General features: G+C 43.3%; 1 protein-coding gene and 1 pseudogene across 1 annotated transcript in view; one reads left to right on the top strand and one right to left on the bottom strand.

Annotated features, from left to right (window-relative positions):
• Nucleotides 1-12,972, top strand: part of LOC139583845 (GTPase IMAP family member 4-like) — a 796,172-nt gene that overhangs the window by 282,259 nt on the left and 500,941 nt on the right. The gene's annotated exons all lie outside the window — the stretch shown is intronic.
• The window catches only part of LOC139582348 (MAM and LDL-receptor class A domain-containing protein 1-like), a 54,656-nt pseudogene that overhangs the window by 13,403 nt on the left and 28,281 nt on the right, over nt 1-12,972 (bottom strand).

Below are 12,972 nucleotides of genomic sequence, written 5' to 3'. Positions count from 1 at the left end.
TGAGACCCCGTTAAAGCAATGCAATGTACAGTAGCATTCTCATACACATTCGTGGCTGAGAACGAGAGGCACACAACAGGACTATTATCTACAAGGCCTCTACAGCTCAGCCCAGCAGATGACTGGGGGTCCTTTTAAAGAGGCCACACACACACACAAAGCTTTCCCCATCCCCTCAAAACGCCCCTCTTCTCTCCCTCTCCTCCCCTCCTTTTCGGCACCCAATACAACAGTGGAGCTATAAATTGGACAGGGCAATTATAGCTGCTATGCACCGCGTGACAATGGTACTAAATCAGTACTTGTTGTTGTCTCTTTCTTGCGTCTCTCAAAGGTCGGCTCGTAAAGAACAGGAAGAATGCAGAGGAAACATCGTCTGAAAGGAGAACAAGCGATTCTTTATACGCTGACTGATAATGCTTTAAGTTAACTCAGTCATTTATGCACGGAAATAACATGACTGAGGTTGAGGTTGCGTCTCAACCAACACCCTATTCCCTACAAAGTAGGGTGCCACTTGGGACACACTCCCAATAGTCTTCCGAAGACAATCAAAAGTCAGTTCCCAGTGTTTTCAGACTATAATGAAGGAGAGAAAACAAGGAGACAACTTAAGACTATTGAGATGCACCCTGAGTGACATCATGACATGCCTGATGGGGACGGGGGGTCTCCAGTGCTTCTGAAGTAGACGAGAGCAGGCAGCCTGGCGAGAAAGTGATGTCATCCAGACAGATGTTCCCCTTGGCGCTGTGGACCACCTTCATTTTGATTTTCCCCAAAGAGAAATTCTGCTGTGGCAAGTCCAATAAGATAAAGATATATAGTAAACATATAACAGAAACATTCACACAAGACAAGATAGATCCAATCAAAAAATATAAAACCAACTAAGTAGCAAGCATAGCCATAAAGCTTTGGCCGGCAGGGATATCCTTGTCTCATCGCGCACTAGCGACTCCTGTGGCGGGCCGTGCGCAGTGCAGGAACAGGTTGCCAGGTGTACGGTGTTTCCTCCGACACATTGGTGCGGCTGGCTTCCGGGTTGGATGTGCATTGTGTCAAGAAGCAGTGCGGCTTGGTTGGGTTGTGTTTCGAGGACGCATGGCTCTCGACCTTCGCCTCTCCCGTAGTCCGTACGGGAGTTGCAGCGATGAGACAAGACTGTAACTCCTACCAATTGGATACCACGAAATTGGGAAAAAAAACTAAAACAAAAAAACATTATTATACGCATATACAATTATCACGGAAAGTACAGCTACCATCTAGCCACACTACACAAACAGTTTGTTTTTCCTTCTTATCCAGGCATTGTGAAGAAACTGAGCGATCTCATACACGCCCTGTCTGAAACGAAATTCAAGCCTATGCTCGTCCCGTAACTAAAATACCTCAGGGTTGGCACCTAAAAAATGTTAAGAAGAAGAACAAATTGTCATACAGAGGGCAATAAAGCACTATGGATTTTGTTTTCGATTTCCCTAAGATCATACAGTAGGCAAATTCTCTCCTCTTCAGGTACTCTTTATAGCTAGAGGGAGGGTTCCAGATCTGAGTCGTGCTGTACAAACTGACTTTTGGCTTTTTATTAGATTCAGGGTTCAGAGGTGTAGTTCTCTTTGATTAGAGTGTACGTTCTAAGTTTAGGTTTAAACCATATATCACCTGCCCATTTTTGTCTTGTGGATCAAAAAAAAGCGTGTCCTTGATTTGGTTAATACCACACAGTCATTTGTTCCTGAATATATACTGCACATCAGTTTCACAAAAAATAGATACGAATTCTCTACCACACGAATAAGAATAAGTACAGTAAACGAGATCCTTACATTTGTTCATTTTGTTTAACACTGACCCCAAGGCTCTACCTGCAGAATCTGCCAGTGATCTAATGCCATCTTCAACGGTCATGTGTTTATCTAGAGTGAAACCAAGGTATTTATAGAGCCAAGTGTAGAATAATGGGGTTGTTAACATATATTGTTTATATTGTTAACATATATTGTAAAAAAAAAAGTAGGAGACAGTACGTCTCGCTGCTTTACACCGTAAGGGGTTGGAAACCAGACAGTCCTGAGGTCATTGACCTGAACTGGAGCCCGATAAAGAGCTTTGAAGAATCTTCCATCAATTCCCATTATAATTAGTCTAAAATCAAGTAGGTCTCTATTCACCCAAACGAAAGCCTTCTGAAAAGAACTAAAACAGGCAAAAGTTGGTTCTCTCTTGAATTCTAGCTCGATCAACTCTGTTCATCTGCAAGCTGACCACACAGTTCTAGATAGTGTGATAGGCTGTTATTTAGAACGGAGGAATACAATTTACATGCAGTGCTAATGATACTAATCCCTCTATAGTTCAATGGGATTTTAGGGTACATTTTTGGAGGATAGATTTGGAGAAATCTTACATTCTGAGAACATGGCAACCATGTTCTGTGTATGCTTGGTGGGACATTGATGGAATATTCTCTTAATTAACACTCAGAAAACTGGACACATGAATGTTCTTGCAACGTCCCATGAGAAGTGTCTAGAGCATTAATATTTTCTATTCTGAGAACATTTTACATTTACATTTAAGTCATTTAGCAGACGCTCTTATGAGAACATGGCAACCATGTTAGAGTGGCAATAAAAGGCCACTCTAAAATGTGCCGTTTTGTCATGCAACACAATGCTACAGATGTCTCACGTTTTGAGGGAGCGTGCAACTGGCATGCTGACTGCAGGAATGTCCACCAGAGCTGCGGCCAGAGAATTTAATGTACATTTTTCTACCATAAGTCCAACCGGCCTCACAACCGCAGACCATGTGTAACCACGCCATCCTAGGACCTCCACATCTGGCTTCTACACCATCTGGACAACTGATTAAACTGTGGGTTTGCACAACCAAAGAATTTCTGCACAAACTGTCAGAACCCTCTCAGGGATGCTAATCTGCATGCTCGTCGTCCTCACCAGTGTCTTGACTTGATTGCTGTTCGGTGTCATAACAGACTTCAGTGGGCAAATGCTCATCTTCGATGGCCACTGGAACGCTGGAGAAGTGTGCTCTTCAAGGATGAACCGTGGTTTCAACTGTATGGGCAGATTGCAGACAGCGTGTATGGCGTCGTGTTGGCAAACGGTTTGCTGATGTCAACATTGTGAACAGAGTGCCTCATGGTGGGGGTGGGGTTACGGTATGGGTAGGCATAAGCAACAGACAATGAACACAATTGCATTTTATCGATGGCAATATAAATGCACAGAGATACTGTGACGAGATCCTGAGGCCCATTGTCGTGCCATTCATCCGCAGCCAACACTTCATGTTGCAAGGCCCCATGTCGCAAGGATCTGTACACAATTCCTGGAAGCTGAACATTTCCCAGTTCTTCCATGGCATGTATATTCAAAAGATAGATGGCGCCGTCAAATAGGGCAGCCGTGCTTCTAGCTCCTAAACAACTTTTTTCGCCCACTTTGAGGATAACAGAGTGCCAATGACGTGGCCAGCTACCACGGACTGTGGGCTCACCTTCTCTGTGGCCGACGTGAGTAAGACATTTAAGCGTCTTAACCCTTGCAAGGCTGCCGGCCCAGACGGCATCCCTAGCCACGTCCTCAGAGCATGTGCAGACCAGCTGGCTGGAGTGTTTACGGACATATTAAATCTCTCCCTATCCCTGCTGTCCCCACATGTTTCAAGATGTCCACCATTGTTCCAGTACCCAAGAAAGCAAAGGTAACTGAACTAAATGACTATCACCCCGTAGCACTCACTTCTGTCGTCGTGAAGTGCTTTGAGAGACTGGTCAAGTATCATATCACCTCTACCTTTACCTAGACCCACTTCAATTTGCTTCCCGCCCCAATAGACCCAAAGACGATGCAATCGCCATCGCACTATCCCATCTAGACAAGAGGAAAACCTATGTAAGAATGCTGTTCATTGACTATAGCTCAGCATTCAACACCATAGTACCTTCCAAGCTCATCATTAAGCTTGGGTCCCTGGGTCTGAATCCCGACCTGTGCAACTGGGTCCTGGACTTCCTGACGGGCAGCCCCCTGGGTGGTGAAGATGGGAAACAACACCTCCACTTCGCTGATCCTCAACACAGGGGCCCCACAAGGGTGCCTGCTCAGCCCCCTCCTGTACTCCCTGTTCACCTATGACTGTGTGGCCACGCACACCTCCAACTCAATCATCACGTTTGCAGATGGCACAACAGTAGTAGGCCTGATTACCAACAATGACAAGACAGCCTACAGGGAGGTGAGTGCCTGGGAGTGTGGTTCCAGGAAAATAACCTCTCAGGAAACAGCAGAGGGATCCACAACGAAGGGGCCGCAGTGGAGAAGGTGGATGTTCCTCGGCGTACACATCACTGACAAACTGAAATGGTCCACCCACACAGACAGCGTGGTGATGAAGGCACAACAACGCCTTGTCAACCTCAGGAGGCTGAAGACACTTGGCTTGGCACCTAAAACCCTCACAAACTTTTACAGATGCACAATTGAGAGCATCCTGTCAGGCTGTATCACCGCCTGGTATGGCAACTGCACCGCCCCCTACAGCAGGGCTCTCCAGATGGTGGTGCGGTCTGCCCAACGCATCACAGGGGTGGGGGGGACTACCTGCCACCCCAGGACACCTACAGCACCCGATGTCACAGCAAGGCCAAAAAGATCATCAAGGACAACAACCACCTGAGCCACTGCCTTTTCACCCCGCTATCATCCAGAAGGCGAGGTCAGTACAGGTGCATCAAAGCTGGGACCGAGAGACTGACAAACAGCTTCTATCTGAAGGCCATCAGACTGTTAAATAGCCATCACTAGCACCTTAGAGGATGCTGCCTATATACATTGACTTTAATAATGGAATACTAGTCACTTTAATAATGTTTACATATTTTGCATTACTCATGTCATATGTATATACTGTATTCTATTCTACTGTATTTTAGTCTATGCCGCTCCGACATTGCTCGTTCACATATTTATATATTCCTAATTCCATTCCTTTACTTTAGATGTGTGTGTATTGTGTCTATTGTTGTGAAATTGTTAGATATTACTTCTTAGATATTACTGCACTGTTGGAGCTAGAAACACAAGCATTTCGATACACCCGCAATAACATTTGCTAAACATGTGTATGTGACCAATAAAATCTAATTTGATTTGAGATATGTCACCAGTGAGCACATTTGGGATGCTCTGGATCAACATGTACAACAGCATGCTTCAGTTCCCGCCAATATCCAGCAACTTCACACAGCCATTGAAGAGGAGTGGGACAACATTCCACAGGCCACAATCAACAGCCTGATCAACTCTACGCAAAGGATATGTGTCGCGCTGCATGTGGCAAATGATAGTCACACCAGATGCTGACTCGTTTTCTGATCCATTACCCTACCTTTTTTTAAGGTACTGTATCTTTGACCAACAGATGCACATCAGTATTCCCAGTAATTTGAAATTCATAGATTAGGGCCTAATGAATATACAGTACTTCAATTGACTGATTTCCATATAGGAACTGTAACTCAGTAAAATCTTTGAAAATGTTGCATGTTGAGTTTATATTATTGTTCCCCTAACTAACGGAAAACTGGACACTCAAACATTAGGAGAATGTTACGTGTAACATTACAAAAACGTTCTCTCTCCCTAAAATTGTGAGCTGGGATAGAAGGGTTGTTAACGCCTGGGGAAAAAAGTCCAACATTTCCCATTTTCCCAAAACAATATCAGTTTGATGGTGAAGTTCTCGATTTTCCAATATATTTTCCTTGTAAATTTGCGTAACTTTTTGGGGACCCAAAAACTGTTGCGGAATGTCTGTAGCTGCTCCAGTTGTAATGTCTGCCTACGACTAAATCTACGCTTCATAGACCATCTTTTGTCAAATTTGTGTTGACACGATTCATATACATTTATTAACACTTCCTTCAGCTTTTTATTTTCTTTACACTTTAGAAACCTCACCTGTGTAAATTGCTTCAAATTAATACACTTTGAATTAAGTCTGTAAATCAACTAAATGTCCGCTAGCGGAACCCCTATCCTAGACAGGTTTAAACTCAGTTTTTCACAATACCTGACATTTAATCCAAGTAGAAATTCCCTGTCTTAGGTCAGTTAGGATCACCACTTTATTTTAAGAATGTGAAATGTCAGAATAATAGTTGAGAGTGATTTATTTCAGCTTTTATTCATTTCATCACATTCCCAGTGGGTCAGAAGTTTACATACTCTCAATTAGTATTTGGTAGCATTGCCTTTAAATTGTTTAACTTGGGTCAAACTTTCGGGTAGCCTTCCACAAGCTTCCCACAATAGGTTGGGTGAATTTTGGCCCATTCCTCCTGACAGAGCTGGTGTAACTAAGTCAGGTTTGTAGGCCTCCTTGCTCGCACACGCTTTTTCAGTTCTGCCCACAAATTTTCTATAGGATTGAGGTCAGAACTTTGTGATGGCCACCCCAATACCTTGACTTTGTTGTCCTTAAGCCATTTTGCCACAACTTTGCAAGTATGCTTGGGGTCATTGTCCATTTGGAAGACCCATTTGCGACCAAGCTTCAACTTCCTGACTGATGTCTTGAGATGTTGCTTCAATATATCCACATAATTTTCCTCCCTCATGATGCCATCTATTTTGCGAAGTGCACCAGTCCCTCCTGCAGCAAAGCACCCCCACAAATGAATGCTGACCAGCAAAGCACCCCCACAACATGATGCTTCCACCCCGTGCTTCTAGGCTGGGATAGTGCTCCTCGGCTTGCAAGCCTCCCCTTTTTCCTCCAAACATTACGATGGTCATTATAGCCAAACAATTCTATTTTTGTTTCCTCAGACCAGTGGACATTTCTCCAAAAAGTACAATCTTTGTCCCCATGTGCATTTGCAAACCGTAGTCTGGCTTTTTTATGGCGGTTTTGGAGCAGTGGCTTCTTCCTTGCTGAGCGGCCTTTCAGGTTATGTCGATATAGGATTCCGTTTTACTCTGGATATAGATACTTTTGTACCTGTTTCCTCCAGCATCTTCAAAAGATCCTTTGCTGTTGTTCTGGGATTGATTTTCACTTTTTGCACCGAAGTACGTTCATCTCTAAGAAACAGAAGGCGTCTCCTTCCTGAGCGGTATGATGGCTGCGTGGTCCCATGGTGTTTATAAATGGCTCCCAAGGATGAACCAGACTTGTGGAGGTCTACAATTTTTCATCTAAAGTCTTGGCTAATTTCTTTTGATTTTCCCATGACGTCAAGCAAAGAGTCACTGATTTTGAAGGTAGGCCTTGAAATACATCCACAGGTACACCTCCAATTGACTCACATTGTGTCAATTAGCCAATCAGAAGCTTCTAAAGCCATGACATAATTTTTTGGAATTTTCCAAGCTGTTTAAAGGCACAATCCACTTAGTGTGTGTAAACTTCTGACCCACTGGAATTGTGATACAGTGAATTATAAGTGAAATAATCTGTCTGTAAACAATTGTTGGAAAAATGACTTGTGTCATGCACAAAGTAGATGTCCTAACCGACTTGCCAAAACTATAGTTTGTTAACAAGAAATATGTGGAGTGGTTGAAAAACTAGTTTTAATGCCTCCAACCTAAGTGTATGTAAACTCCCGACTTCAACTGTATATAATTACAGACACTTAGACAAGATTGAACCCTAGCCTGAAATGTCATACTGAACATAGAGTGGTCAGGTATTCTGAAGCGATCCCCAAATAAAGAGATACAATCAACTGCCACACTTTCCGCCAACTCATTAGGAGTAAAGAAATTAAACTCAAAACATGTATTTAAACAGCCATGGTGGGTAATGATGTAATCAACAACTGCTTTCCCTTTTGTGGAGATTGATGTAAACTGATCTTTCCCAGGGGATATTCTTCCATTTAGAATACAGCATTTTGAATCCTTTAGGAATTCCAGTAAGATTTCACCATGCTTATTGAACACAGCATCTAAGTTGGTCCTGGGCTTAGCATTATCAACATCATTAATACAGTCTTCCAAACCAACAATGTGACTATTTAAATCTCCACAGGTGTAAACAGCATCAACCTCAGAAAAAGTATACATTGGCTAAAGAAAGAATGAGAATCACATCCCCATGTAGAGCCCTCAGGAGGCAAATAACAGGATAAAAAAACGAAACAATATGCCGATACTCGATGCTCAAATCTCCGTCCCTTTATGCCATATACTGATTTTCAGTCACATTTACTAGATAGGACTCCAGTATCTTGTTTCTAACCACAAGTCGAACTCCACCAGATCCTTTGCGTGCTCTTACATGCTTTTTCCTATTATGTCCAAACCAAGTGTACCAATCCATTTCAAATGAATGATGACCTGATAGATGTGTCTCATTCAGGGATATAATGTCAGGATTCAGTGAAAGTAACATCGATAGTCTTAGCTCAAAGCCGTTCAACCATTAACGTTCCACTGAACTGGTTACTGGTCGGCACTTACTGGCTGGGCAAGTGAGTCTCAGTCCTCTGCGCTATCTCTCCTCAGTGGTTCCTGGCCCCTGCTACCAGCATCAGGACCAAATGGAGGCTGTTGCATCACTCACCCACTCCCAGTGATGTAGAAGTTTATCCCGGTCGGGATCTCTGGCAGAAGAGTTCTGAAGTTCAGATCAATAAGTCGCTCCGTGTGTGACTTTGCCGATCGTAGATAGGATCTGCTGAACCTTTCGTTGCTCCTTAGCCTTTGTTTCTGCCGGAGGACAGTCACTTTCTCCTGGACAGATTGTAGTTCCAGCTTGATCAAATCAAATCACATTTATTTACTGTATATAGCCCTTCTTACATCAGCTGATATCTCAAAGTGCCTTACAGAAACCCAGCCTAAAACCCCAAACAGCAAGCAATGCAGGTGTAGAAGCACGGTGACTAGGAAAAACTCTAGGCCAAAACCTAGGAAGAAACCTAGAGAGGAACCAGGCTATGAGGGGTGGCCAGTCCTCTTATGGCTGTGCCGGGTGGAGATTATAACAGAACATGGCCAAGATGTTCAAATGTTCATAAATGACCAGCATGGTCAAATAATAATAATCACAGTAGTTGTCGAGGGTGCAGCAAGTCAGCACCTCAGGAGTAAATGTCAGTTGTCTTTTCATAGCCGATCATTAAGAGTATCTCTACTGCTCCTGCTGTCTCTAGAGAGTTGAAAACAGCAGGTCTGGGACAGGTAGCACGTCCGGTGAACAGGTCAGGGTTCCATAGCTGCAGGCAGAACAGTTGAAACTGGAGCAGCAGCACGGCCAGGTGGACTGGGGAGTCATCATGGAGTCATCATGCTAGGTAGTCCTGAGGCATGGTCCTAGGGCTCAGGTCCTCCGAGAGAGAAAAAGAAAGAGAGAAAGAGAGAATTAGAGAGAGCATACTTAAATTCACACAGGAAACCGGATAAGACAGGAGAAGTACTCCAGATATAACAAACTGACCCTAGCCCTCCGACACATAAACTACTGCAGCATAAATACTGGAGGCTGAGACAGGAGGGGTCAGGAGACACTGTGGCCCCATCCGATGATACCCCCGGACAGGGCCAAACAGGAAGGATATAACCCCACCCACTTTGCCAAAGCACAGCCCCCACACCACTAGAGGGATATCTTCAACCACCAACTTACCATCCTGAGACAAGGCCGAGTATAGCCCACAAAGATCTCCGCCACGGCACAACCCAAGGGAGGGCGCCAACCCAGACAGGAAGATCACGTCAGTGACTCAACCCACTCAAGTGACGCACCCCTCCTAGGGACGGCATGAAAGAGCACCAGTAAGCCAGTGACTCAGCCCCTGTAATAGGGTTAGAGGCAGAGAATCCCAGTGGAGAGAGGGGAACAGGCCAGGCAGAGACAGCAAGGGGGGTTCGTTGCTCCAGAGCCTTTCCGTTCACCTTCACACTCCTGGGCCAGACTACACTCAATCATATGACCCACTGAAGAGATGAGTCTTCAGTAAAGACTTCAAAGTTGAGACCGAGTCTGCGTCTCTCACATGAGTAGGCAGACCATTCCATAAAAATTGAGCTCTATAGGAGAAAGCCCTGCCTCCAGCTGTTTGCTTAGAAATTCTAGGGACAATTAGGAGGCCTGCGTCTTGTGACCGTAGCGTACGTACGGCAGGACCAAATCAGAAAGATAGGTTGGAGCAAGCCCATGTAATGCTTTGTAGGTTAGCAGTAAAACCTTGAAATCAGCCCTTGCCTTAACAGGAAGCCAGTGTAGGGAGGCTAGCACTGGAGTAATATGATAATTTTTTTGGGGGGTTCTAGTCAGGATTCTAGCAGCCGTATTTAGCACTAACTGAAGTTTATTTAGTGCTTTATCCGGGTAGCCGGAAAGTAGAGCATTGCAGTAGTCTAACCTAGAAGTAACAAAAGCATGGATTAATTTTTCTGCATCATTTTTGGACAGAAAGTTTCTGATTTTTGCAATGTTATGTAGATGGAAAAACCTGTCCTTGAAACAGTCTTGATATGTTTGTCAAAAGAGAGATCAGGGTCCAGAGTAATGCCGTGGTCCTTCACAGTTTTATTTGAGATGACTTTACAACCATCAAGATTAATTGTCAGATTCAACAGAAGATCTCTTTGTTTCTTGGGACTGTTTTCTTGGGACTGTTCTCTGTTTTGTCCGAGTTTAAAAGTAGAAAGTTTGCAGCCATCCACTTCCTTATGTCTGAAACACAGGCTTCTAGCGAGGGCAATTTTGGGGCTTCACCATGTTTCATTGAAATATACAGCTGTGTGTCATACTGATATCAGACAAACTGATATCTTTCCGACAGATAAGATCTAAACCAGGCCAGAACTTGTCCATGTAGACCAATTTGGGTTTCCAATCTCTCCAAAAGAATGTGGTGATCGATGGTATCAAAGGCAGCACTAAGGTCTAGGAGCACGAGGACAGATGCAGAGCCTCGGTCTGACGCCATTAAAAGGTCATTTACCACCTTCACAAGTGCAGTTTCAGTGTTATGATGGGGTCTAAAACTAGACTGAAGCATTTCGTATACATTTTTTGTCTTCAGGAAGGCAGTGAGTTGTTGTGCAACAGCTTTTTCTAATTTTTTTGAGAGGAATGGAAGATTCGATATAGGCCGATAGTGTTTTATATTTTCTGGGTCAAGGTTTGGCTTTTTCAAGAGAGGCTTTATTACTGCCACTTTTAGTGAGTTTGGTACACATCCGGTGGATAGAGAGCCGTTTATTATGTTCAACATAGGAGGGCCAAGCACAGGAAGCAGCTCTTTCAGTAGTTTAGTTGGAATAGGGTCCAGTATGCAGCTTGAAGGTTTAGAGGCCATGATTATTTTCATCATTGTGTCAAGAGATATAGTACTAAAACACTTAATTGTCTCTCTTGATCCTAGGTCCTGGCAGAGTTGTGCAGACTCAGGACAGCTGAGCTTTGGAGGAAAACGCAGATTTAAAGAGGAGTCCGTAATTTGCTTTCTAATGATCATGATCTTTTCCTCAAAGAAGTTCATGAATGTATTACTGCTGAAGTGAAAGCCATCCTCACTTGGGGAATGCTGCTTTTTAGTTAGCTTTGCGACAGTATCAAAAAGATTGATCATGCCTGGGCCCCCTCTCTTTATCTCAATCTCTCCCTCTTTGAACAGTAGGCCTGCTATGATGATGGACACCTCGGGGTCGAATTTAGTGGATGGGTTTGGGACGGTCATTTTGTCTTCCATATTGTCTACTCTTGCCGCTAGGTACCTTATATCCAAGTTTAAGTTAACTTGGATCTCTTTTGGCTTTACTTTCAATCTCTGTCTTAAACACCTCTCTGCTTACACAGATCCGTTTTTTTGGGGGTCACTTGCAGACTGTCAATTTCACTGTTTCTCAAAGCTTAAACTCAAAGCATCTATTTTGTCGTTAATCAGCTTCAGCTTATGCAGAATTCCAGACAAGTCAGACTTTTTCTTGTCTTTCCCTCTGGTGCTCCTTGAGTCTTTCTCACACATGTTAACGATGTTGACCTTCAACAGTTGCTTAGTTGTAAAGTATTTATTGGTAGCGATATATATACTCTATTTACAAACCTTTGTGTTTGGAAAAACTTTTGGTGATAAAAGGTGTTGGTACTCACATTTCAATGACACACACTATCGGTCAAAGGTTTTAGAGCACCTACTCATTCAAATGTTTTTCTTTATTTTGACTATTTTCTACATTGTAGAATAATAGTGAAGACATCAAAACTATGAAATAACACATATGGAATCATGTAGTAACCAAAAAAGTGTTAAACAAATCAAAATATGTTTTATATTTGAAATTCTTCAAATAGCCACCATTTGCCTTGATTACAGCTTTGCAATCTCTCAACCAGCTTCATGAGGTAGTCACCTGGAATGCATTTCAATTAACAGGTGTGCCTTCTTAAAAGTTAATTTGTGGAATTTCTTTCCTTCTTAATGTGTTTGAGCCAATCAGTTGTGTTGTAACAAGGTAGGGGTGGTATACAGAAGATAGCCCTATTTGGTAAAAGACCAAGACCATGTTATGGCAAGTACAGCTCAAATAAGCAAAGAGAAACGACAGTCCATCATTACTTTAAGACATGAAGGTCAGTCAATACGGAACATTTCAAGAACTTTGAAAGTTTCTTCAATGCAGTCGCAAAAATCCTCAAGCACTATGATGAAACTGGCTCTCATGAGGACTGCCACAGGAATGGAATACCAATAGTTACCTCTGCAGAGGATACGTTCATTAGAGTTAACTGCACCTCAGAAATTGCAGCCCAAATAAATGCTTCACAGAGTTCAAGTAACAGACACATCTCAACATCAACTGTTCAGAGGAGACTGAGTGAATCAGGCCTTCATGGTCGATTTACTGCAAAGAAACCACTACTAAAGGACACCAATAAGAAGAAGAGACTTGATTGGGCCAAGAAACACGAGCAATGGAC

Source organism: Salvelinus alpinus, chromosome 8 (genome assembly GCF_045679555.1).
Source record: "Salvelinus alpinus chromosome 8, SLU_Salpinus.1, whole genome shotgun sequence".
NCBI lineage: Eukaryota > Metazoa > Chordata > Actinopteri > Salmoniformes > Salmonidae > Salvelinus > Salvelinus alpinus.
Note: the sequence above shows the minus strand (reverse complement) of the source record. Positions and strands in the feature narration are given on the sequence as shown.